We start from the raw sequence: 27007 nt of genomic DNA on the forward strand, positions 1-27007 counted from the left end.
TCTACCTCCCTGAGCTTCAGAACAAGAGATCGGGTGGCTAGGCGTTCTCTTCGAACCTTCCTTAGCCATCCTCCAAACTTCTTCCACCCTTTACACCATACCTGAACTCGTTCGAGACGAGAAGGATTTTATCTTGCCTGAACTCGCTCATCGGTGAGAAGGTCTTTAACTCGCCTGAACTCGCTCATCGGCGAGAAGGTCTTTAACTCGTGCCTCCACATTGCCCCAGGGGTTACATCTCCTCTCCCCCAGAAACACTGAGGACTTTTTGCTGGTGCCTCTACATTGCCCCAGGGGCTACATCTTCTCTCCCCCAGAAGCACTGATGACTTTTCATTCTAACTCGCCTGCACTCGCTCGTCGGCGAGGAGGTCTTTATCTCGCCTCAGGACGCGCGAGGGCGTCGAGGTCTTTTAACTGGTGCCTCCGATCGCCGAAAGACGATGAGGACTTTAACTTTAACTAATGTCGCCAATCGCCGAAAGACGATGGGGACTTAGAAATTTTCTAGAAAGAATGCAATATATCTTTAACTTGCCTTAAATCACATATAAGTGACAAGGTCTTTCTTCAAAACTTTTGGAAAACAACAAGCATGCAATCTGAAACACCTTAAACTTCGAAAACTCTTCTTTATTGGGTGGCCTCATTAAAAACCCTCCTTAGGGAAAAAAGAGTGCCCCCTTCAAACTTGTCTTAACAGAAACATTGTAATATAACTTCGTGTTTGTCTTTACTTACAAAGTTCTTAACTGTAATATAACTTGAGGTGCGTGGCGTTCCAAGTGCGAGGAATCGCCCCTCCTTCCAGTGTTTCTAAGCGGTAGGCGTTGTTCCCGAGCGCCTCGGTTATTCTGAACGGTCTCGTCCACTTAGGCGACAGCTTATTCTCCATCTCATACTGGTGGGCTTTCCTCATCGCCAGGTCGCCCTCTCTGAACTGTCTTGGCATCACCTTCGAGTTATATCTTCGTTCAATCCTTCTCTTCACCGCCTCAGCTTTCAATCTCGCCTCTTCCCTGACCTCATCCAGCAGGTCCAGGTTCAACCTTCTCTCTTCATTCGAGTCTTCCTCCACGAAGTTCTGGAATCTCGGCGAGCTCTCCTGGATCTCTACTAGAATCATTGCGTCGCACCCATAGACCAAGCTGAACGGGGTCTCATGGGTTCCAGACTGCTCGGTGGTGTGGTATGCCCAAACTATACGGGGTACTTCCTCAGCCCAACTTCCTTTGGCCTTCTCTAGCCTTCTCTTCAAACCTCTTAGCAACACCCGATTGGCTGACTCTACTTGGCCATTTGTCCGAGGGTGCTCGACGGATGAAAACACTTGTTGAATTCCCACCCCTTCGCACAGCTTCTTCAACAGGTGACTTGCAAACTGAGTCCCATTTTCCGACACCAGGCGCTTGGGCACACCAAACCGGCACACAATGTTCTTCCACACGAAACCCTCAATCTTGTGTGCGGTGATCTGGGCCACTGGTTCTGCTTCGATCCACTTGGTGAAATATTCAATCGCCACCACCAAGTACTTCATCTGCCTGATCGCCAGTGGGAATGGTCCCAGGATGTCGATTCCCCATGTGTGAAACGGCCAAGGACTGTAAATCGACCTCAACTCCTCGGGAGGCGCCTTGTGCCAATCGGCGTGCTGTTGGCATTGCTTGCAGCACTGCGCATACTTCTTGCAATCTTCTCTCATTGTTGGCCAGTAGTAACCTGCACGGAGAGTCCTTGCGGCCAGAGCTCGACCCCCGACGTGGCTTCCGCATATCCCCTCATGGAGCTCTGCCATAATTCTTGTGCATTTCTCGCCATGCACACATTCCAGGAGTGGGTGAGTGAACCCAAACCTGTACAGCTCGCCATCAATCATTGTGAATTTGCTAGAATTCTTCTTTATCTTCTTAGCCTCCGTCGGATCCAGCGGGAGAAGGCCATCTGCCAGGCACCGCTTGTACTGCGTCACCCAGGTGTCTGGCTCATGCGTAGCGCAGACCTGCGTCATGTTTACCCTCTCCCCCCGACATGCTCTTATTCTTGGCGACCTCAAGGTCTCTTGAGTCAGGGATCTGTGACCCCTCGCCGCTTTCTCCGTCGACTTGCTTATCTGAAGAACCAGGTGATCTGCCACAAATGCTCTCAGCGTCTTCAGAGTTTCTTGAATCACCGTCCTCTGCCTACCCCCCTTGCCCGAACTGGCGAGCTTGGCTAGCAAGTCAGCTCGGGCATTCTGCTCTCTGGGCACATGCACCACTTCAAAGAAGGCAAAGGAACTCTTCAATTCCTGTACATACTCCAGGTAAGCCGCCATTTGTGGATCTTTAGCCTGGAACTCGCCTGTTACTTGCCCCATGACTAGCAGCGAGTCACTCTTTGCCATCAGCACCCTGGCTCCCATCTCCTTGGCCAGCAAGATACCGGCGATCAGCGCCTCATATTCTGCTTGATTGTTGCTGGCCTTGAAGGCAAACCTCAAAGATTGTTCGATCAGCACGCCGTTGGGTCCTTCCAAGATGACTCCAGCTCCGCTACCCTGCTGGTTCGACGATCCATCCACTGAGAGTACCCAACGGAAGTCATCCCCTTCAACTCGTGTCGCTTCAGATGAGAGCTCGACCACGAAGTTTGCGAAGATCTGCCCCTTGATCGGGCCTCAGGGCTTATACTTAATATCAAACTCCGGCAGCTCCACCGCCCACTTCACCATCCTCCCAGCAACATCGAGCTTCTTCAAGACCTTCTGGATGGGCAAGTCGGTCATCACCAGTATCGTGAAGCTATGGAAATAGTGGCGCAACCTCCTCGCCAAAAATACCACAGCCAGCGCAGCCTTCTCCAGGGCCTGATATCTCGTTTCGGGGCCCTGCAGCACCTTACTAACAAAATAAATAGGCTTTTGAGCCTGATCTTGATCCTGGGCGAGCACCGCACTCACCGCCCTCTCAGTTACAGCAAAATACAACCTGAGAGGGGTTCCCACCAGCGGTTTGCACAAAACCGGCGGGCTCGCCAGATACTCCTTCAGCTTGACGAAGGCTTCCTCACACTCCTTCGTCCAGGAAAACTTGTTATTCCGCCTCAAGCACTGAAAATATGGATGACCCTTCTCTCCGCTAGCTGACACGAAGCGATACAAGGCGGCCATCCGACCTGTAAGCTGTTGTACTTCCTTCACAGTGGCCGGGCTCCTCATCGCCAAGATGGCGGCACACTTATCAGGGTTGGCTTCTATTCCTCTCTCGGTTAAGAGGAAACCCAAGAACTTCCCAGCCTCCACGCCAAAGATGCACTTCTCCGGATTCAGCTTCAACCTAAACTTGGCGATCGTGGTAAACAATTCCTCCAAGTCTGCAACGTGCTTGCTCTTCTCTGGCGAGGTCACGACCATGTCATCCACGTACGCTTGCACATTCCTTCCTAGCATCGGTGCAAGTACTCGATCCATCAACCTCTGGTACGTGGCCCCCGCATTCTTCAGCCCAAACAGCATCACCTTGTAGCAGTAGCACGACCTCTCGGTCATGAAGGCAGTCTTCTCTTCATCCATGGGATGCATCTTGATCTGGTTATACCCCGAGAAGGCATCCAGGAAACTCAACAACTTACACCCTGCAGCACTATCCACCAGGGCGTCTATGCTTGGTAAAGGATATGAGTCCTTTGGGCAAGCCTTATTCAGATCAGTGAAATCGACGCACATGCGCCATTTCCCGTTGCTCTTCTTCACCAGTACGACATTGGCCAGCCAATCAGGGTACTACACCTCCCTGATATGGCCTGCAGCGAGGAGTTTCTGTGTTTCGTCTCTAATCGCCTGCCTCCTCTCCTCGTTGAACTTCCTTCTCCTTTGCCGCACTGGTCTCACCAAGTTGTCCATCGCCAAGTGATGGCACAAGAAGTCGGGATCGATCTCGGGCATGTCCGAAGCGGACCATGCAAACGCATCCAGATGCCGCTCTATCACCTTGGCGATCTGGTCCTGGAGCTCAACTTCCAGCGATCTTCCCAACTTGAAGATCTTTCCCCCGATCTATCTTTCGAGCCACTGCTCGACGGGTTTTGGCCTGGTTTCTCTGGCGATCACCGCCCTGGCGATTCCCAGCTCCCTCGCTTCCTCAGGGCGATTCCTTGCCTCCTCTTCTTCCAGACCGGCGTTCCCCTCCCCAGCTCAGCATCCACCATCACCACATCTCTTCCGGCGGTCTCTTCTATTACCGTCGATCTGGGCTTCACACCAGGAGGCGGGGTGGTTGTCACATAACTCACAGACCTTTTGTTTTTCAGGCTATTCTCATAGCACTTCTTCGCTTCTTTCTGGTCGGATTTGATGGTGATCACCACCCCCTCCATAGACGGCAACTTCACCTTCATGTGCCGGGTCGACGGTATAGCGCCTATTCTGTTGAGCGTGGGTCTTCCCAGCAGAATGTTGTATGCTGAAGGAGCGTTTACGACAAGGTATTTGATTTTCTCTGTTCTCGAACCCGCCTCATCTGTAAACGTAGTCCTCAACTCGATGTACCCCCTGACCTCCACCTGGTCACCAGCGAAACCATATAGACACCCTCCATAGGGCCTCAGCTGGTCAAGGGGCAGCTCCAACTGCGTGAAAGTCGGCCAGAACATCACGTCTGCCGAGCTTCCTTGGTCCACCAGAACTCTGTGGACCTTCCTTCCTGCCGTTATCAACGAGATGACTATGGGGTCGTTGTCATGAGGCACAACGTCCCGGAGATCTTGCTCGGTGAACGTAATGTCCACATCCGGCGAGTGGTCTTCAAACATATCCACCGTCATCACAGACCTCGCGTACTTCTTCCTCTATGATGCGGTGCATCCACCACCCGAGAAACCTCCAGCAATGGTGTGGATTTCTCCGTGGGTGGGCATCTCGTGTTGCTGAGCCTCTCCACCTGCTGGTTGGGAGCTCGACGCGCCCCCCGTCCTTCTATCCAGCAAATAGTCGTTTAGGAACCTGCTCTTGACCAGATCGTCGAGCTGGTATCCTAAAGCCAAGCACGAATCCACGGTGTGGCCAAAGCCCTGGTGAAACTCACACCAGGCGTCTGGCTTTGGTCCCAGCACCTTGTCGCCCACCTTCTCGGGCGCTTTCAACCTGGTCTGGGCGCGTGGCTTGGCGGGAGCCACGCTTCCCCTCTTCTCAGCGACTTCACTCTCATCGGCGATGTGGGCCACCGCAAGTCGCCTGACCTCAGCAAACGTGGCAGGGTGAGCCCTGATCAATGCTTCGCAGAATGGTCCCGGCAGCACGCCCTTCTTGAATGCATAGACCAACATTTCTTCATCTTTAGCCGGCGATCGGACCATTTGCGCCCCAAAACGATTCAGGTAATCCCTGAGGGACTCTCCCTGATACTGTCTTATGTCGAACAAGTCATAAGACACCCTGGGCGGTGCCTTGTTCACGATGTACTGCTCGACGAAGATCTTTGAAAACTGTTGGAAGTTGGTTATGTGACCTGTAGGCAGGCTCACAAACCATTCCAGCGCCGTTCCCTGGAGTGTGCTTACAAACATCTTGTAGTACACGGCGTCTGATCCTCCCGACAGCATCATCTGCGTATGGAACGTGGTGAGATGAGTCTCAGGATCCTCCATGCCGGTAAAAACGGCCTTCACAGGTACCACACTCGCAGGGATAGGCGTGTCAGTAATCGCCTGAGCGAAAGGCATAGGAAAAACACGAGGCGGCGTTGACGGCGCGACCTCTTCAGCGACTGGACGCCCTCGCTGCTCCTGAAGAGCTTGACGCAGCTCTTCAGTCACTTTGCTAAGCTCATCATTCCTGGCCCGAGAAGCGACCAGGTCCTCATGCATTCTCGCCTGCTCTATACGCGAGGCTTCCACATTCGCCTGCAACGAACGCATGATTTCCACCATCTGTGCCATAGTCATGGCGCTGGCGCCTTCAGCAGCAACGGGGGCAACTGGACTTGAACGGTTGCTTCTCATTTTTCTCATGAAAGCTTGGCAAATCATAGAGTGCAATGAACAACACCTCCTTCAGCGACGATCGATTCAACGATCAATCGGTCAGAACTTCGCGAAACTTCGAAAGAAACCTCAAGAACACAGCGAACCTCCACAGAAACCTGCAACTCCACCAGAAACCACTGCCTCTTCCACGAAAAACCAAACGAGCCGAAGAACTCAGATCTCACCGAACAAATCTCGCGTAAGCAGCAGAAAACTTCACCTCACCGAACAAGAACCCAAACGAACGGTGGAAAGCGCGAAATTGCCGAACAAAACCTAGATGAACAGCGGACAATGGTTGCACCAGCACACAACCACGCAGAAAATTGCAAAAAAACCTTCAAGAACTCACGCTGTGGATGGGAACAAGTTTTACACGGCCCCACGGTGGGCGCCTGATGATCCTGCCTGTTGACCAGAACGCTGGAGCTTTTGCCTCGTCAAACTTGGATCGACGTATGCGCCGCGTTTGCCTCCGTCCTTCGCCGCGATCCACCTCAAGAACCTGCAAAGGAACAGAGCGGCGCCGCTGCGGCCGATCGCACTCCAACGCCCAATTCAGTGACCGAACCACCAATTACTAAGAGTAACACTCAAGAACTCTCAAGGAACCGTGAACCAGTTCTCTCTCAGTATACTCAAGAACTCGCAAGCGTAAAGAAGACAATCTGAACGTGCGTACCTCAGAAGTTCGTTGGGAAACCCTTATATACCTGGACATTTTCTCTCTCCTGGCAGTTACACACCTGGACACGTGGCTCGCATCCAGCTGTACACGTGCCATCATCTGGAGCCTCCTTGACTTGGGCACTGCTTTTGACTCTTCTTTAGCTAAGTTACTTATGCATGATACTACTCAGTACATAGTTGTCTTGGAGCGCGATCTCTACTGGAATTGGCGAGTTAGGGTGCCTTCGTATACACCTTCCCTGTGGTCTCGCCGGCCGCCTTCATGATCTGCACCACCTGTTCCACCGTGTATGATCGAGCAAGCTGTCCCCCGACCTCACCCTCGGGCCAGCTGGGAAATGTCTATCTGCCTTCATCTCCGGCGATGTCCTTTCTTCGGCGATCTCTAATCACTTGGTCGCCTGGATTCATATCTGGCGACTTCATCTTCAACTTGGTGACCGCCGGTTCTGGTGCGCTGGAGATCGAAGCACGCCAACTTAATAACTGGCGACTACACGAGCCCCCGACTTCCTTCCCTTCTGCCAGCCAGGCGTCCATCAGCACGCCTATACAATAGCTTGAAGCAGTGTATGAAAGGTGAGGCTCCAATGTTGCTGAGTTAATTCGTTTGAGTAAGTCTCACCAGTTATGTTGGTAAACCACACAGCAAGTAAAGGTAAAAGCGTGCAAAGTAAATAGAAAACGATATATGAGAAGTGAAAATCATATAAGAAGTTGCAGTTCAAGTTTGCATACATACATAAACAGTTACATAAGCAATAATTACAAATAAAGTTTTTACAAAAGAAAAGGTGATGGAGGAAGGCAGCTAGTCTCCGGAGGGTACAATCTTCCCATCCACCACCTCGTTGCAGATCGACACCATGGAAAGGTCGAGCTCGAGGTATTGACATACTACTTGCTCCAGAGCAGCGTCAAACCCGGCGGTGAGGACTTGGGCAGTGCTCTGCTCGAGCTCTTGTGTTTTTTTCTTCAGCTCTTCGGTTTCCTCGCGAGATCGAGCAAGTTCTTCAGCGGCTCTTTTGCCTTCGTCCCGAGCTTGGGCCAGCTCTGCAGCAGTCTTTTTGGCCTCCTCTCGAGCTTCGGCGAGCTCAGCAAGACCATCGTCCCTTTCTTTTTCGACCTTCCCCAGCAATGGAAGTGGTGGAAGGAGGACCTTCTCCAACAGATACGAATGGTGTGGAGGCGCTTGGAGGGTTCTCTATGAAGTTTGGGTCGCTGCCTTCGACCACTGGGGGCGCGGCGGCTAAGGGCGTCGCTTGGACTGGTTGTAGTGGAGCTGGAGGTGAGGGCGGTGTTGGAGTTTGGAGTGCAGGTGGTGAAGAGGGGGCCGCCCTTGCTCTCTTAGTAATGAGGCCATCCTCAGTCTCTTCATCATCCTCTTCTTCCTCTTGCACCACTTGAGGAGCCTTCCTCTTGGGTCTCCTCAAAACCAATTTTTTACTTTCTGGGGCGGGTAATACCCCAGAAGAAGTTGGACCTCGGGGAGGAGTTTTGCCTTGAGAAGCGGCGATCGCCACCACCGGGTTGGGCGCAGCTTGGGAGCCCGCCGCTAGCTTGTGAGATCGGGCGATCGCCCTCAGTTCTGCCAGTTTCCCTTTTCCCAACATGTTATCTGCACAAGGTAAAGAACAGATCAGCAACCAAGGTAGAAGCAAAACATGCAAGTGCATTCATACAGAGATGACACAAGTAGTACATGGATGAAAGATCAAGGTCAACACAGAATAATGGAATGCCAAAATAGAGTGGTGAAGACGCTAAGTTAGTGTTTACTCGAAGTGAGAGACTTGGTACTGGAGTAGGGGCTAACCTATGTGTATTTCGAGTTGGCTCTCGAAGAACTCGTAGGGAATGATTGAGGCAGTGGGGAAGGTGATGTTGGCGGCAGCCACGCTCTTCCAGAAGAGACAAAGATCTTTGTCTAACGCCCCCATGTTATCAGGACTTCTTGGTCTTCTGAAGCTGTCCTTGGAGTCCTTGTTCCCCTTGTTTACCCAGTACAAGGGGAAACCATCAAGCAGTGAGGGGTCTTGATCATTCTGGCACACCTTCACGAACTTCCCTTTCCAGTCTTTATAAGATTGCTAGAAGATTGAGAAGATTGATCTCCCAGCAATCCCGTTCAAGCTGACCCAAAGGCGATCTCCGGGATTCTTTGCCTCGAACAGAAAGAGGAAGACGTTGACTGAAGCTGGCAGCAACAAGTGCGCGCAGAGAATTTGGAACGCCCTTACGAACGCCCAGCTGTTGGGATGAAGCTGGGCGGGGGCGATGTTGAGCTCGATTAGTAGCTCTTTCTCGAAACGAGTAAAAGGAAGCCTAAGCTTCACTTTCTTGAAGAATGTAGCGTAGATGAAGCAGAACAACTCGCCGTTGTTCCCCTTATCGTCCGCGCAGATCGGTTCACCCGGGCAGCAGGGCAGCACGACCACTTTGCTATCATGCTCCTTGTGGAAGGAAAGGTCGGACTGATCTCCTTTCCTCAGTCGGTGCACGCCCAACTCGGTGGTTATTGAGGAAGTCTCTTTCAGCAGAGTTGGGGTGGCCCAAGGGTAGAGCTTCTTATAGTCTTGCGGAGGAAGGGAAGCTCCTCCGACGAGTGGTGGAGTCGCCTGGGTAGGGTTGGCATGAGAAGGAGCAGGCCTCTCAGCCTGTGCAGAGGGAGCACCAGAGGCTCGAGATGGGTTGCGTATCGATGGAGGATTTGTCCCAGGGACAACCCTATTGGTTTTGGGTGGGAGGTTTCGCGATGAAGAAGGAGGGTTAGCGGTGGACTTCGTGTGAGCCATCACAGGAACTGCAAAGGAAAGAGAAAGGGATGAAATGAAGATAGCAGAGAATGACTCGATTGGGGACGAAGAAGATAGAACCAACGACCGAGGTTTCGCTGGGATGGACGTTATCAGGGACGAAACCTTAGGTTACGAGAAAAAAGAAAAACAGCCCACAACGTATGCTTCAGACAGTTAATGGATGATGCAAACCAATTAAAATGCAACAAATACAAATAAGAGGAGTAAAAGGGGTACCTTTTTGTGATCGGATGAGCGATGAAGAAAGTTGGAGATTGAGAGAGACGAGAAGTTTCGTGGTTCGCAGAGAAAAGTTTGGAATGCTTGAGAATGAAGAAAGATGATGGAACAGTGAAAAGCGCGAAGGGTTTAAGGATTTTCGAACATTTTAGGAAGCACAAACGTCAGTTAAAGACAACCGTTGATGAAGCCACGTGTCGTGTGATTGAAAAAGGGGTTGGTGGAGCGTCAGAAAGGCAGAGGGTACGAATGTACGGAAACCCGTAACAGCGCCACGTAGATCAACGATGACGTGACCTCTTAGTCTTTTTGCTGGACAAGTCTCAGCTTAAGACTGGGGGGCTTGTGTACCGATTAGGTAATCGGAAGTGATGACGTGGCAGCAAGCGATAATATAGGCGTGTTGAACGGGACACCTGGCTGACAGGAGGGAAGTACATCGAGAAGTCTGTGTAGTTGCCAATCGTTGAGTTGGCGTTCTCCGATCTCTAGTATGTATAAACCGGCGGTCACCAGGCTTGCGTCATAATCGCCGTATGTGAGTTTTAGGCGATCAAGTGGTTAGAGACCGCCGGAAGGCTTGCTTAAGGTTTTCAAGGGGTACAAGTACGAAGGACAAGGTTATCAGATGATCATTCCTTAGCCAGAGGTCGAGGCAAGGGAACAGTTTCCCAGAACATGCATGATGTGCAAGTGAAGCAGATCGTGATAGCGGCAGGCGAGACCACAGAGAAGGTGTGCATGGTGACACCCCGTACTCGCCGCTTAAGGGGTCGCGCTCCAAGGAAGTTATGCACCGAGTTACTCCTTGCATGGGTAACTTAGTCGAATAGCTAGAAGAGTAGAGGTGACGCTCAAGTAGAAGGGGGCTCCAGATGGTGACACGTGTACAGCTGGATGCGAGCCACGTGTCCAGAGGTGTAACCGTCAGGAGAGAGAAAGTGCTCAGGTATATAAGGAACTCTTAACAGACTTTGAGGTACGCTTTCTGAGAACACTAGAGTATGCTTTTCAGAACATTGAGATTCACTGCGCACGGTTCCTTGAGTTTTGATATTCTCTCTGAGTATTTGGTGATTCCGTCACTGACTTGAGCGTCGGAGCGCGATCGGCCGCAGTGGCGCCACTCTGTTTTCTGCAGGTTCTTGCGAAGAATTGAGGTGCGGAGGACAAAAGCTAACGTGGTGCGAAGCTGATCCAGAAGGAGAAACCTTTGACGTGGCAAGGCTCTTGCACTCAGGTCAACCAGCATGATAAGTGTAATGCGTTGTCTAACTTTCTTTGTACTGGCGAGCTTGGATAAAACATATGCTCGGCTATTGGAAGCTCGGGTACATGAATGGCTTCAAATTTATCAAAATGCTCGATTAATCTTTTGGCGATGTGATAATATTTTTGGAGAATAAGCTCTTTGGCTTGGTATTCCCCATTGATCTGGCTTGTCACCAATTGAGAATCATTGTAACATTTAAGCTTCTTTACTCTCATATCTTGAGCTAAATTTAATATAGCAATCAGAGCTTCATATTCGTCCTGGTTGTTAGATGTTTCAAAGTTGAAGCGTATGGCCTGTTGTAGAGTAATCTGATCCCGGCCTTCTAAAATAAATCCAGCTCCATTGCCTTTTTTGTTAGATGATCCATATACATTTAGCATCCACCATTCATACTCTTCTCCTTGTTGTGGGAATTTTACGATAAATTTGGCCAAAAAATGGGCTTCCATTGGCCCTTTTTTTTTTAAGTGAAGCTCGAATTCGAATAGTTCAATTGGCCATGTTGTCATTCTTCTGATGAGTTTGGGGTTTTGTAAGACTTGCTTGATAGGATAGTCTGTTTGGACTATAATATTAAAACTCCTAAAATAACGTCTTAGTCTCCATACTGAAAAGACTAGTGCGAGGACGAGCTTCTATATTACTTGGTATCTCTCCTCAGCCGACTGTGGAGTTCGACTTGTGAAATATACAAGTTGTTTCTTTTTTCCTTCTTCATAGACCAGGACCGAGCATATAACAGAGTAGGATACTGCTAGATAAAGGACTAAAGCTGAGTGTGAAGGAGGACTTACGAATGTAGGCAATGAAGCTATATCTTTCTTTAATTGATAAAATATATCTTCACATGTTTTATCCCTTGAACTTTGTTGCCCAATTTAATGTACGGAATAACAATTTGGCTTTCTTAGTGAGCCTAATTAGGGATGAAGCAAGACAGTAAGACCAATTTACCTTTCAACCTTTGGAGCTCCTTGAGGTTGCTTAGGCTTCTCGTATGCATTATTACTTCACATTTATCCGGTTAGCCTCTATGCCACGTTGGTGACCATGAAACCCATAAATTTTCCTCCCACCACCAAAGAAGCACTTTTCCGGGTTCAAGTGCATGTCGTGTGCTAAGATGTGGTCGAACACTTTTGCAAGGTTTTCTGGATGAAGCCATGACTTTGTAGCAAAAGACATGACTTTGTAATAACATAAATTTTTCTCTCCAACACCAAAAGAAATGACTTTGTTGCAAAACTTAGCCCCATTAGTCATGAAGCCTATTTTATTAGCCCCATTAGTCATGAAAGCTGAGGAGTCCATATCCGGAGGTGTTTTCAACCAGACAATCTATCGGTAAAGGATATGTATCTTTTGGACAAACTTTGTTTAAGTCCATGTAATCAATACACATTCTCCTTTTTTCCATTAGCTTTCTTCACCATGGTTACATCCATGTTGTATAAGTGACCTCTCTGATGAAATTGGCATGCAAGAGCTTTTCAACTTCTTTATCTACAACTAAACGTTTTTCCTCTCTGCGTTTTTGCTTCTTTGAGCCACTGGTTTTGCTTGTGGTAGGATGGCTAGTTGGTGACACATAAAGTCGGGATTGATGTCAGCCATGTCGGCTAAGGTCGATGCGAAAAGGTTGGTGTTCTGAAAGAGGACCTCTTTAATTTTCTTTCTTATTGTAGTGGAAGTTATCGTCTCTACTCGAATGACCTGATTAGAAAATATACCGATTTGAAGATTGGTCATGGGTTCATTTAAGGTAGGACGGGTTTCCTCAAACTTAGCTCTAGGGGGAAGGTCGATCTCTTTATCCTCATCTCTTGAGTCATCTTCAGAATTATATGCCAATTCAACATTGTGTATCTGTTCAGATGCATCTTTTTGCTCAAGTAATTGTATTTTGACTGTTGTTGTTTGAGGTTACACCTTTGAACGAGTATGAAGTTGTGTGTAACATTGTCAGGCTACCTTTAGATCAACTTTCATTGTTATTATTGAGTCACCAATAGTTGGGAACTTCATGACCATGTCTGGTGTGGAAACTACCAAAATAAGCTAGTTCGGCGTGTGGCGTCTAATGAGCATATTATATGAAGTATTTGCTTCCAACAGGAAGTATCGTACTATCAACGTGTGACGAGCCTCCTTAGTTCCAAAGGTGGTAAGGAGATCTATATATCCCCTAGTGAGTACGTATTCTCCTGCAAACTCGAGGAGTGGCTCGGGATATGCTTTTACCATAGTGTGGGGAATGTACATTTTTAGGAAAGTAAACCAATGTAGCACATCGGCTGAGTTGCTCTGATCAATAATATTTTTGAAAAGTCGCCAATTTTCTATGGTGGTTGTGATGACCATAAAATCATCATGGTCAGGATCATTAGGGCAAAAGTCGGCATTTGTAAAGCTTATAGTGGGTAGCGTCTGATAAATTAAATAGCTGATTGTATCAACACTTCTCATATGTCTTTTCTGGGATAATTTGGAACTTCATCCTCCATAAAATCCTCTGATTATAGTGCATACCATGCCCCTACATTCTTTCGGCTTCGTGAACTAGTCAGCCTCTTGTGTAGCTTAAGGAGGAATTAGGAGGGGGAGCTGCAACTTCTACTTGGAGTGTTATACCCCTTCCTCGCCCTTGATATCCTCCTCGGGAGCCCTTACCTCTACCCATTCCTCCGCGTCCACGACCTTTACCAGCTTGATTGTTTTGAACAAATCGGGTCAGGGATTCTGACTGGATGAGTTCTTTAATGAGATCCCGCACTTTGTAGCATTGTTTAGTGGTATGACCATGATTTTGGTGATAGTTGCATCTCTTTGTGGGGTCAACTGTGAGGGTGTCAATATAAGTTGTGGTAGTCAGACTAGTTCCATTGCAAAGGCTTCTTTCAGAATGGCCTCTCTTGGAGTGTTTAGGGCAATATATGTTTCATATTTCCCTACCCGTCTTTTTTTTATATATTGGGGATCAGTAGGGAGAGCTTTGTATGATCGCTTCCTTGCCACAACATTTTCTTTGATGCTAATGTATTGTGCAGCCCGGGCTCGAATCTCGTCCATGTTAAATAGAGGATCAACATACAAAGTATTTTAAATTGAGTTGGGTCGAAGACCAACCCTGATGGAATGCATTGCTACCTCCAAATGTAGATGAGGTATGGTCAACGACGCTTTAGCAAACCAATCCATATATTTCCTTAAAGACTCGAATCGACAAGTACAAGTTTGTTGTCGACAAACTAGGTTGTGAACTGTACCGCCCTGGTGGTCGGGTGTGATGACGTGGCATCCTGCTACAGTGTAGGTGTGTTGACAAGGCGCCAGGTTGGCAAGAAGGGAAGGAAGTCGGGGGGGCACGCGTAGTCGCCAGTTGTTAAGCTGGCGTGTTCCGACTTCCAGTTTACCAGAATAGGCGATCGCCAGGTTAAAGATCAAGTCGCCAGATGAAGACCCAGGCGACCAAGCAGTCGGAGATCGCCAGAACAAGCACATCGCCGAAGATGAAGGAGAAGCAGATTATGAAGGCGGCCGGCGAGACCACAGGGAAGGTGTATGAAGGCCCTAACTCGCCAGTTCCAGTATAGATCGCACTCCTAAGTTAGCTATGCACTGGGCAGTACCATGCATAGGTAACTTAGCCAAAATGAGAGTAGAAGCAGCGCCAAGTCAGGGAGCCTCCAGATGATGGCACGTGTACAGTTGGATGCGAGCCACGTGTCCAAGTCTGTAACTGCCAGGAGAGAGAAAACCACCAGGTATATAAGAGTTCTTAACAGATTTTCTGAGGTACGCACGTTCAGTTCATACACTTTACGCTTGTGAGTGACAGAGCTGTTTGTGAGAGGATTTGCACGGTTCTAGTTCTATCAGTTTTTGGTGATACCGTCACTGACTTGAGCGTCGGAGTGCGATCGGCCGCAGCGGCGCCGTGTCGTTTCTTTGCAGGTTCTTGAAGTAGATCCAGGGGAGGAACGAAGGTGATAAGCGGTGCGCACGTCGATCCTTTGACGAGGCATTCTCCAGCGCTCCGGTCAACAGGCAGGATCATCAGGCGCCCACCGTGGGGCCGTGTAAAACTTGCTCCCATCCACAGCGTGGGTTCGTGGAAGTTTTCGAGGTTTTCGGCGCGGTTGTGTGCTGGTGCAACCGTTGTTCGCAGTTTCTTTGAGTTTCGTTCGGTGAGTTTGCGTTTTGTACCGTTTGTTTGGCTTTCAATCGGTGGAGTGAGGTCTTTTGTTGCTTGCGCGCAATCTGTTTGGTGGAAGTTCGAGTTCTTTTGTGGTTTTCTTCGAAGGTTTGCGGTGTTCTTGGGTTCTTGCGCGGTTTCTTGAGTTTTCTCCGATTGATCGCTAATTCGATCGTGGTTGAAGTGTTGTTTGCTGTATTTCTGTGGTTCGCTGAAGTTAATGAGAAAGATGAGAAGCAATCGTTCCAATCCCGTGGCTCCTGTCGCTGCTGAAGGTGACGCCGCCATGACCATGGCGCAGATGGCAGAGATGATGCGCTCGTTGCAGGCAACCGTGGAAGCCTCGCGCGTAGAGCAGGCAAGGATACATGAGGACCTGGTCGCCTCTCGCGCCAGGAACGAGGAGCTCAGCAAGGTAGCTGAGGAGCTGCGTCGAGCTCTTCAGGAGCAGCAGGGACGTTCTTCTGCTGAAGAGGTGGCACCGTCGACGCCACCTCGTGTGTTCCCAATGCCTTTCGTTCAGGCGATTACCGACACGCCAATTCCCACGAGCGTGGTTCCGGTTAAGGCTGTTTTTACCGGCGTGGAGGATCCAGAGGCTCATCTGACCACGTTCCACACGCAGATGATGTTGTCGGGAGGGTCAGACGCCGTCTACTGCAAGATGTTCATGAGTACGCTCCAGGGAACGGCGATGGAGTGGTTTGTGAGCCTGCCTAATGGCCACATAACCAATTTTCAACAATTCTCGAAAATCTTTGTCGAGCAGTACATTGTGAACAAGGCACCGCCTAGGGTGTCCTATGATCTGTTTGATATAAGGCAGTACCGTGGGGAGTCCCTCAGAGACTACCTCAATCGCTTCGGAGCGCAGATGGTCAGATCGCCAGCCAAGGATGAAGAGATGCTGGTCTATGCCTTCAAGAAGGGCGTGCAGCCGGGGCCATTCTGCGAGGCCTTGATCAGGGCTCATCCAGCGACGTTTGCTGAAGTCAGGCGACTTGCGGTGGCCCACATCGCCGACGAGAGTGAAGTCGCCGAGAAGAGAGGCAGCGTGGCTCCCGCCAGGCCACGCGCCCAGACCAGGATCCAGCCACAGAGGGTGCTGGAAACGGCGGCGGCGGCCAGAAAAGACCAAAGGACTCGCTATCCTTACGATAGGAGAAATAAGGGAAGAAGCCAAGCGCGCCAACCACCAGCACGCCAACAACCAGCACGCCGGGAATACAATCGCCCGCCTAAGCACAAATTCGTCATGGGACTAGCGGACCTGATCGCCATCCCTAACATATCTGCTAGGTTGAAGGCGCCTGATAAGGTGGGCGACAAGGTGCTGGGGTCAAAGCCGGACGCCTGGTGCGAGTTCCACCAGTGTTTTGGCCACAACCTGGACTCGTGTCTGTCTTTAGGATACCAGCTCGACGATCTGGTTAAGAGCGGGTTCCTAAATGACTATCTGCTGGATAGAAGGACGGGGGGAGCGTCGAGTTCCCAGCCAGCAGGTGGAGAAGCCCAGCAACACGAGATGCCTATCCATGGGGAGATCCACACCATTGCAGCGGGTTTCTCAGGTGGTGGATGCACCGCATCGCAGAGGAAAAAGTATGCGCGATCGGTGATGGCAGTGGACATGTTTGAAGACCACTCGCCGGAAGTGGACATCACGCTCACAAAGCAGGATCTTCGGGACGTTGTGCCTCATGACAACGATCCCATAGTTATTTCGTTGATCACGGCGGGAAGGAAGGTCCACAGAGTTCTGGTGGACCAAGGAAGCTCGGCAGACGTGATGTTCTGGCCGACTTTCACGCAGCTGGAATTGCCCCTTGACCAGCTAAGGCCCTATGGAGGGTGCTTGTATGGGTTCGCTGGTGACCAGGTGGAGGTCAGGGGGTACATTGAGCTGAGAACCACGTTTACAGATGAGGCTGGGTCGAGGACGGAGAAAATCAAGTACCTCATCGTAAACGCCCCTTCAGCATATAACATCCTGTTGGGAAGGCCCACTCTTAACAGGATAGGCGCCATTCCGTCGACACGGCACATGAAGGTGAAGTTGCCGTCCATGGAAGGGGTGGTGATCACGATCAAGTCTGATCAGAAAGAAGCGAAAAGGTGCTATGAGAATAGCCTGAAAAACAAAAGATCAGTGAGTTATGTCACTACCACCCCACCTCCCGGTGTGAAGCCCAGACCCCCGGTAACAGAGGAGGCCGCCGCAAGGGATGTAGAGATGGTAGACGCTGAGCTGGGGGAGAGGAATGCTGGCCTGGAGGAGGAAGAGGCGCGGAATCGCCCCGAGGAAGCAAGGGAACAGGGAATCGCCAGGGCGGTGATCGCCAGAGAATCCAGCCCCAAACCCGTCGAGCAGTGGCTCGAGAAGGAGATCGGAGGGAAAGTTTTCAAGCTCGGAAGATCTCTGGAGGTCGATCTCCAGGACCAGATCGCCAAGGTGATTGAGCGGCATCTGGACGCGTTTGCTTGGTCCGCTTCGAACATGCCCGGGATCGATCCCGACTTCTTGTGCCATCATCTGGCGATGGACAACATGGTGAGACCGGTGATCAGGGACAAAGGAGAGGAAAATTCAACGAGGAGAGGAGGCAGGCGATCAGGGACGAAACCCAGAAACTCCTCGCTGCAGGCCACATCAGGGAAGTCCAGTACCCTGAATGGTTGGCGAATGTCGTACTGGTGAAGAAGAGTAACGGGAAATGGCGCATGTGCGTCGATTTCACTGATCTGAATAAAGCTTGCCCAAAGGATTCGTATCCTTTACCAAGCATTGATGCCCTGGTTGATAGTGCTGCGGGGTGCAAGCTGCTGAGTTTCCTGGATGCCTTCTCGGGCTATAATCAGATCAAGATGCATCCCATGGACGAAGAAAAAACAGCCTTCATGACGGAGAGGTCGTGCTACTGCTATAAGGTGATGCCGTTTGGGCTGAAGAACGCGGGGGCCACGTACCAGAGGTTGATGGATCGAGTACTTGCACCGATGCTGGGAAGGAACGTGCAAGCTTACGTCGATGACATGGTCGTGACCTCGCAGGAGAAAAGCAAGCACGTTGCAGACTTGGAAGAATTGTTCACGACGATCGCCAAGTTCAAGTTAAAGCTCAACCCGGAGAAATGCATTTTCGGCGTGGAGGCTGGAAAGTTTTTGGGTTTTCTCTTGACTGAAAGAGGAATAGAAGCTAACCCAGACAAGTGCGCCGCCATCTTGGCGATGAGAAGCCCGGCTACAGTAAAAGAAGTCCAGCAGCTGACAGGTCGGATGGCAGCCCTATCTCGCTTCGTGTCAGCTAGCGGAGAAAAGGGGCATCCCTATTTTCAGTGTCTGCGGCGCAATAACAAGTTCGCTTGGACGAAAGAGTGCGAGGAAGCTTTCGTCAAGCTGAAGGAGTATCTGGCGAGCCCGCCGGTTCTGTGCAAACCGCTGGCGGGAATCCCTCTCAGGTTGTACTTCGCTGTGACTGAGAGGGCGGTGAGTGCGGTGCTCGCCCAGGATCAAGATCAGGCTCAGAAGCCTATTTATTTTGTGAGCAAGGTGTTGCAGGGCCCAGAAACGAGATATCAGGCCCTGGAGAAGGATGCGCTGGCTGTGGTGTTTTCGGCGAGGAGGTTGCGCCACTACTTCCACAGCTTCACAATACTGGTGATGACTGACCTGCCCATCCAGAAGGTCTTGAAGAAACCTGACGTTGCGGGAAGAATGGTGAAGTGGGCAGTGGAGTTGTCAGAATTTGACATTAAATATGAGCCCCGAGGCCCGATCAAGGGGCAAATCTTTGCAGATTTTGTGGTCGAGCTCTCATCAGAGGCGACGCGGGTTGAAGGAGATGATTTCCGTTGGGTACTCTCGGTGGATGGATCGTCGAACCAGCAGGGTAGCGGTGCTGGAGTCATATTGGAAGGACCCAACGGCGTGCTGATCGAACAATCGTTGAGATTTGCCTTCAAAGCCAGCAACAATCAAGCAGAGTATGAGGCGCTAATCGCCGGGATTCTGCTGGCCAAGGAGATGGGAGCTAGGGTGCTGATGGCTAAGAGTGACTCGCTGCTAGTCACAGGGCAAGTAACAGGCGAGTTCCAGGCTAAAGATCCACAAATGGCGGCTTACTTGGCGTATGTGCAGGAATTGAAGAGTTCATTTGCCTCTTTTGAAGTAGTACATGTGCCCCGAGAACAGAATGCCCGAGCTGACTTGCTTGCTAAACTCGCCAGTTCAGGCAAGGGGGGTAGGCAGAGGACGGTGATTCAAGAAACTCTGAAGACGCCGAGGGCATTTGTAGCAGATCACCTGGTCCTTCAGATAAGCAAGTCGACGGAGAGAGCAGCGAGAAGCCATAAGTCTTTGACACAAGAAACTCTGAGATCGCCGAGAATTAGAGCATGTCGAGGAGAGAAGGTGGACGTGATGCAGGTCTGCGCCACCCATGAGCCAGACACTTGGATAACACAGTACAAGCGGTGCTTGGCAGATGGCCTCCTCCCGCTGGATCCAACAGAAGCTAGGAAGGTAAAGAAAAATTCCAGCAAGTAACATTGATTGATGGCGATCTGTACAGGTTTGGGTTCACTCACCCACTCCTGGAATGTATACACGGCGAAAAGTGCACGAGAATTATGGCAGAGCTCCACGAAGGTATATGTGGAAGCCACGTCGGGGGTCGAGCTCTGGCCGCGAGGACTCTCCGTGCAGGCTACTATTGGCCATCTATGAGAGAAGATTGCAAGAAGTATGCCCAATGCTGTAAACAGTGCCAGCAGCACGCCGATTGGCATAAGGCACCTCCCGAGGAGTTGAAGTCGATCTATAGCCCTTGGCCGTTTCATACTTGGGGAATCGACATCCTGGGACCTTTCCCGCTGGCGATCAGGCAAATGAAGTACTTGGTGGTGGCGATTGAGTACTTCACCAAGTGGATTGAAGCAGAACCAGTGGCCCAGATCACCGCACACAAGATCGAAGGTTTTGTATGGAAGAACATCGTGTGCCGGTTTGGAGTGCCTAAGCGCCTGGTGTCAGATAATGGGACGCAGTTTGCAAGCCACCTGTTGAAGAAGCTTTGCGAAGGGGTGGGAATTCAACAAGTGTTTGCATCCGTCGAGCACCCTCAAACAAATGGCCAGGTGGAATCAGCTAATCGGGTGTTGTTGAGAGGTTTGAAGAGAAGGCTTGAGAAAGCCAAGGGAAGTTGGGCTGAGGAGGTGCCCCGTATAGTCTGGGCGTACCACACCACCGAGCAGTCAGGAACCCATGAGACCCCGTTTAGCTTGGTCTATGGGTGTGACGCCATGATTCCGGTGGAGATCCAGGAGAGCTCGCCGAGATTCCAGAACTTCGTAGAGGAAGACTCGAATGAAGAGAGAAGGCTGAACCTGGATCTGCTGGATGAGGTCAGGGAAGAGGCGAGGCTGAAGGCTGAGGCGGTGAAGAGGAGGATCGAGCGAAGGTACAACTCTAAGGTGATGCCAAGGCAGTTTAGAGAGGGCGATCTGGTGATGAGGAAGGCCCACCAGTATGAGATGGAGAATAAATTGTCACCCAACTGGACTGGACCGTTCAGAGTAACCGAGGCGCTCGGGAACGGGGCCTACCGCTTAGAGACGCTGGAAGGAGGGGCGATCCCTCGTACCTGGAACGCCACACACCTGAAGTTGTACTATAGTTAAGAGCTTTGTAAGTAAAGACAAACACAAATGTTATATTACAATGTCTCTGTTAAAATAGTTTCAAGGGGGCACTCTTTTTTCCCTAAGGAGGGTTTTTAATGAGGCCACCCAATAAAAGAAGAGTTTTCGAAGAATAAGGTGTTTTCAGATTGCATGTGTGCTATTTTCAAAAGTTTTGAAGAAAGACCTTGTCATTTGTACATGATTTAAGGCAAGAAAAGATATATCGCGTGCTTTCTAAAAAGTTTTAAGTCCTCATCGTTTTTCGGCGATTAGAGGCACCAGTTAAGTTTTAAGTCCTCATCGTTTTTCGGCGATTAGAGGCACCAGTAAAGTTTTAAGTCCTCATCGTTTTTCGGCGATTAGAGGCACCAGTTAAGTTTTAAGTCCTCATCGTTTTTCGGCGATTGGAGACACCAGTTAAGTTTTAAGTCCTCATCGTTTTTCGGCGATTGGAGGCACCAGTTAAGTTTTTAAGTCTTCATCGTCTTTCGGCGATCGGAGGCACCAGATGAAAGACCTCAATGCCCTCGCGCGTCCTGAGGCAAGTAAAAGACCTCCTCGCCATTGAGCGAGTGCAGGCGAGAAAGAGTAAAAGTCCTCCGTGTTTCTGGGAGCGAGAAGATGTAACTCCTGGGACAATGTAGAGGCAAGTTAAAAGACCTCCTCGCCGTCGAGCGAGTGCAGGCGAGAAAGAGAAAAAGTCCTCTGTGTTTCTGGGAGCGAGAAGATGTAACTCCTGGGGCAATGTAGAGGCAAGTTAAAGACCTCCTCGCCGTCGAGCGGGTGCAGGCGAGAGAAAGAAAAGGTCCTCAGTGCATCCAGGGGGGAGGAGATGTACACCCTGGGCAAGTTGAGGCACCAGATAAAGTCCTTCTCGCCGTTGAGCGAGTTCAGGCGAGTTAAAAGACCTTCTCGCTTACGTGCGAGCATAGGCAAGATAAAATCCTTCTCGTCCCGAACGAGTTCAGGTATGGCGAAGAGGGTGGAAGAAGCTTGAAAGGTGGCTAAGGTAGGTTCGAAGAGAACGCCTAGCCAGCCGGTCTTTTGCTCTGAAGTTCAGGAGGGCAAAGGAAGATTCCAAAGGGCGCTTCTACCCCAGATAAAGAAACGATTGCCAAAACATGAGGCTAGAAAAAGCTGATGGTACCAAGAGTTCTTGGCGATCGGGGAAAGTTCAAACGACGGCGAGAAGGTTGAAAGGCTTGTTTGATAAAGCAGGTCGAGTGGGACGTTGTTTGAGCCAATCATTGAGTTACAGATCGTTGTTCGAAGGGTATTCTTGCGATAAGGTTAGTTGCCTTAAGAATACAAGTTGTTTAAAGTGATTATTGCTTAAGTTTGAATTGGCTCGAGGCAGTTACGTCAAAAGTCGTATTTGCAAAATTGTTAAGTTAAATCCGACAAAGTTAAACATACAAAGAAGGCTAAAGCGCTTAAAAGGAGTCAAGGGAGAGAATATCCAAGTTCTGCGATTGAAATAAGTATTTGATAAAAGCACACATACAAGAGTTTTTACAGAATAATACGAGGGAAATTATAAAGTAGCAGATGAGGTGGAATGGATTAGTCTTCAGCAGGAACGACCTTTCCATCTACTACTTCGTTGTTCAACGACACCATGCTGAGGTCGAGATCGGGGAATAGGCATGCGAATTGTTCCCGAGCGGCTTCGAATCCAGCAGCCAGAATCTGAGCGAAGTTTAGTTTAAGTTCTTCAAATTGCCCTTGAAGTTCTTCAACCTGTTTCTTGAGCTCCTTGTTCTGCTGCTCCAGCTCTTCGACCTGTTTTCGGAGTTGTTCGTTGGTCTCTTGAGCATGGAGAAGGTCGTCAGCAACCTTCTTGGATTCTGTTTGAGCTTGGGTCAACTCGGCAGCCATCTTCCTTTTTTCCTTGTTTGCCTCGGTGAGATCAGCCATGGCGTCGTCCCTCGCTTTCTCTACTTGCCCAAGTAACTTCTCGCGGTCGATCGACCTCTGCTCCAGTTTTTGCAACTTGGCGGCGTCAGCTTGAATGTGAGCCTCCAGGTCGCTCGCCTTGGTGCGGAGAGGCACGATCTTGCTTTCTAGCTCGACTTTCTCTTGGGCAAGATCATGAATTTTGCGGCGAAGGTCAGCAGCTTCCTTGCGCGCCAACCTGAGCTCGGTACTCAGGGCATCCTCCACTCGGGAGTGTTCCATTTCCGCGAGCGTCAGGCTGAATGACACCTTCTCCACCTCAACCTTCATAGTGTTATTTTCGGTCTTGAGGTTGTAGAGATCGTCTTGAAGCCTCCTGGTGGAGCTCTCCACAGCCCTCGTTATGATCGATGGGATATCCTCTGCTATGGTTTTGAGTTTGGCAGTCAGAGGTTCCCACATCCTTGTGACTTCAAGGGAAAGGTTTGATGCTTGGAGAGGCGCCAGGGGGGCTTGTTGAGGGTTCTCGCCGCCACCTTCCTTAGCAGGATTTTCAGTGTTTGCGTCCTGGCGTGGCGACGCAATCGGGGATTCGGTAATTAGAATTGGAGAGGTGTGAGCAACCTCATCCCCGATTGGAACGTTCTCTGCAGCTGAAGTGTTTGAAGGGGGGCCCCCTCCAGCTGAGATGTGTGGCGTAGAGGCACTTGGGGGGTCCTCCAGAAAATTTGGCTCTTGAGCCTCAGCTGCTGGTGGCGCAGTGGCCAGTGGAGTTGCTTGGACTGGTGATGAAGGGGCTTGTGGTGTTGGCGATGAGGGAGGAGGAGCAGGCGTTGATGGTGGTGATGAGGTTGGAAGAGGGGGTGGAGCAGGTGGAGAAGATGGTGCCACCCTCTTCCTTTTCGTGACAAGGCCATCCTCTGTGACCTCGTCGTCCTCTTCTTCCTCCTCTTGGACGACTTGGGGGGCTTTTCGCTTAGGCCTCTTAAGGACCAGTTTCTTGCGCTGGGTGGGTTCCTTGGGCGGTGATCGCCCATGAACGATGGCCTTCTCGACCGCCGAGTTGGGCACCGTTTGGGAACCGGTCGCCAACCCGTGGTTTCGGGCGAGCGCCTTTAAGTCGGCGAGCATGTTCTTTCCCAACATGGTGTCTGCATGAAACGAAAATGCATGAGTTAGCTCAGAGAAGAAAAAGATAAGTGTATGAGGCAATAAAACAGCAAAACAGGTATATGCAGAAAAGGTAAAACCAAAGTCTTGTGCGTGTCGCACAAGACGCCCAGAAGCAGTATCAGAAGTAATGTCAAAGCAACAGTTTGGATGTCCTAACCTATTTGGAATTCTAGCTGGTCCTCAAAGAATTCGAAGGAGATCAGGGTGGGGGTCAGGAATGTTATGTTGGCATCTGCCACCCTCTTCCAGAATAGACAGAGGTCTCGGTCCAAAGCTCCCATGCTATCAGGACTTCTGGGCCTCCTGAAGCAGCTCTTGGACTCCTTTTTCCCCTTGTCCACCCAGTACAAGGGGAAGCCATCGAGAAGGGAAGTGTCTTTATCGTTTGCGCGTACTTGGATGAACTTCCCCTTCCAGTCTTTGTACGATTGCTGGAAGATGGTAAAAATGGATCTCCCAGCAATGACATTCAGGCTGACCCACAGGCGGTCTCCTGGGTGCTTGGCCTAAAAAAACAAAAACACGTCCACCGACGCGGGCAACCTCAGGTGGTCGCACGTTATTTCAAAGGCTCGAACAAACGCCCAGCTGTTGGGGTGAAGCTGGGCGGCAGCGATGTTGAGCTCGGTCAAGAGTTCCCTCTCGAATCGAGTGAGAGGGAACCTGAGTTTGACCTTCTTGAAGAAAGTTGTGTAGACAAAGCAGAAGGGCCCGTCGGCGCTTACTTTGTCATCAGCACACACTGGCAGAGCGGCGGGGCAAGGCAGCACCATCATCCTCTCGTCGTGCTCCTTGTGAAACGATTGATAGGCCTCGTCCCCCTTTGTCAACCGCAGAACTGCTCCCGCAGTGTTCACCGACGAGGTCTCCTTCAGAAGGGTTGGGTTAGCCCAGGGGTATAGAGTTTTGAAGTCTGGCAGAGGGACGGGGGCTCCTCCAGCATTAGGTGGAGTCGCCTGGGCCAGAGCAGATTGGGAAGATGCAGGCCTCTCAGCCTGCGAAGAGGAAGCGCCACGAACTTGCGTTGAGTCGTGTGCTTGCGAAGGAGGGTTTCGTGCTGATGGAGGGGGGTTCGGGGTAATCTTGGTGCGAGTCATGATGGCAGCTGCAAAGGAAGAAGAAAGGAAAAATAATCAGGAGGGTTACGAAGGCTGACTCGGTCACAGAAGGAAGGTGAAACGACGAACGAATGTGAGTTCGTTGCGACGATCGACAAAGCCCTAAGTTACGCAGAAGAGAAATGGAAAAAACGACCCACAGCGTATGCACCAGGCAGTTACAGGATGATGCAAATCGGTGAAAATGCAAGGAAACCCAGCAGACGAAGGAAAGTAATTACCTTTCGATGATCAGGAAGACGATGGAGGAAGATGGTGATCTGGAGCGTTGAGAGTTTTCGCAGAGGGAAGTTAGAGCGTTTGCAAGCGCGAAGGAAAGTGATGAAACAGTGGAACGTAATGGGTTTAAGGGTTTTCGAAATGGTTTTCAGAAGCGCTAACGGCAGATGAAGATAGCCGTTGATGAAAGCCACGTGTCGAACGATGAGTGAAGGGGTTGGTGGAGCGTCAGAGCAGCAGAAAGTACAATCGCTTGGAATTCTGCGTCAGTGCCACGTAGATCGGTGTTAACGAAGGCTCTTTCAGTCTTTTCGCTAGACAAGTCTTCGCTTAAGACTGGGGGGCTTGTGTACCGCCCTGGTGGTCGGGTGTGATGACGTGGCATCCTGCTACAGTGTAGGCGTGTTGACAAGGCGCCAGGTTGGCAAGAAGGGAAGGAAGTCGGGGGGCACGCGTAGTCGCCAGTTGTTAAGCTGGCGTGTTCCGACTTCCAGTTTACCAGAATAGGCGATCGCCAGGTTAAAGATCAAGTTGCCAGATGAAGACCCAGGCGACCAAGCAGTCGGAGATCGCCAGAACAAGCACATCGTCGAAGATGAAGGAGAAGCAGATTATGAAGGCGGCCGGCGAGACCACAGGGAAGGTGTATGAAAGCCCTAACTCGCCAGTTCCAGTATAGATCGCACTCCTAAGTTAGCTATGCACTGGGCAGTACCATGCATAGGTAACTTAGCCAAAATGAGAGTAGAAGCAGCGCCAAGTCAGGGAGCCTCCAGATGATGGCACGTGTACAGTTGGATGCGAGCCACGTGTCCAAGTCTGTAACTGCCAGGAGAGAGAAAACCACTAGGTATATAAGAGTTCTTAACAGATTTTCTGAGGTACGCACGTTCAGTTCATACACTTTACGCTTGCGAGTGACAGAGCTGTTTGTGAGAGGATTTGCACGGTTCTAGTTCTATCAGTTTTTGGTGATACCGTCACTGACTTGAGCGTCGGAGTGCGATCGGCCGCAGCGGCGCCGTGTCGTTTCTTTGCAGGTTCTTGAAGTAGATCCAGGGGAGGAACGAAGGTGATAAGCGGTGCGCACGTCGATCCTTTGACGAGGCATTCTTCAGCGCTCCGGTCAACAGGCAGGATCATGAACCTTGCACAAAAGGTTGCGAATGAATTGACCAAGTTGGTAGGAAATGAATTGTACCATTCTAAAGTTGCACCCTTCAAAGTGTTAGGATTGATGGCTAGAACAAGAGGGGGTGAATTGTTTATAAAAGATTTTCACAAATACTTTTCTTAGAATGAATCTTTAACAATCAACTCAGTTAAGCAATTCAGAAATCCAATCAAATAGTCAAACAGAAACTGATATCAGAATTATAATCGGTTAAAAAAGCGATTTAACCGGTTGTTTATGACAACAGAAATATCAAACAGTTATGAAGAGAAGAGATAGAGAGATTTACTCACAAGGTTTATACTGGTTCACTCAATTCCAGAGCTACATCCAGTCCTCAGTTAAACCACTGAGTATTTCACTATGTAACCAATCACAGATTACAAACACACCACAAAGAGGTGACTTTAAATCCCACAAAGCCTACTCACCCTTTTTGCACACAACCAACACCTCAAGCCAGAATCACACTGACTTTACAGGATTTTACAAACAGTTTTACAGAGTGTAATATGAACAATTACAAGAAACTAAGCAAGGGTAG

This window comes from Phaseolus vulgaris, chromosome 10, assembly GCF_051622355.1.
Source record: "Phaseolus vulgaris cultivar YP4 chromosome 10, ASM5162235v1, whole genome shotgun sequence".
Lineage (NCBI taxonomy): Eukaryota > Viridiplantae > Streptophyta > Magnoliopsida > Fabales > Fabaceae > Phaseolus > Phaseolus vulgaris.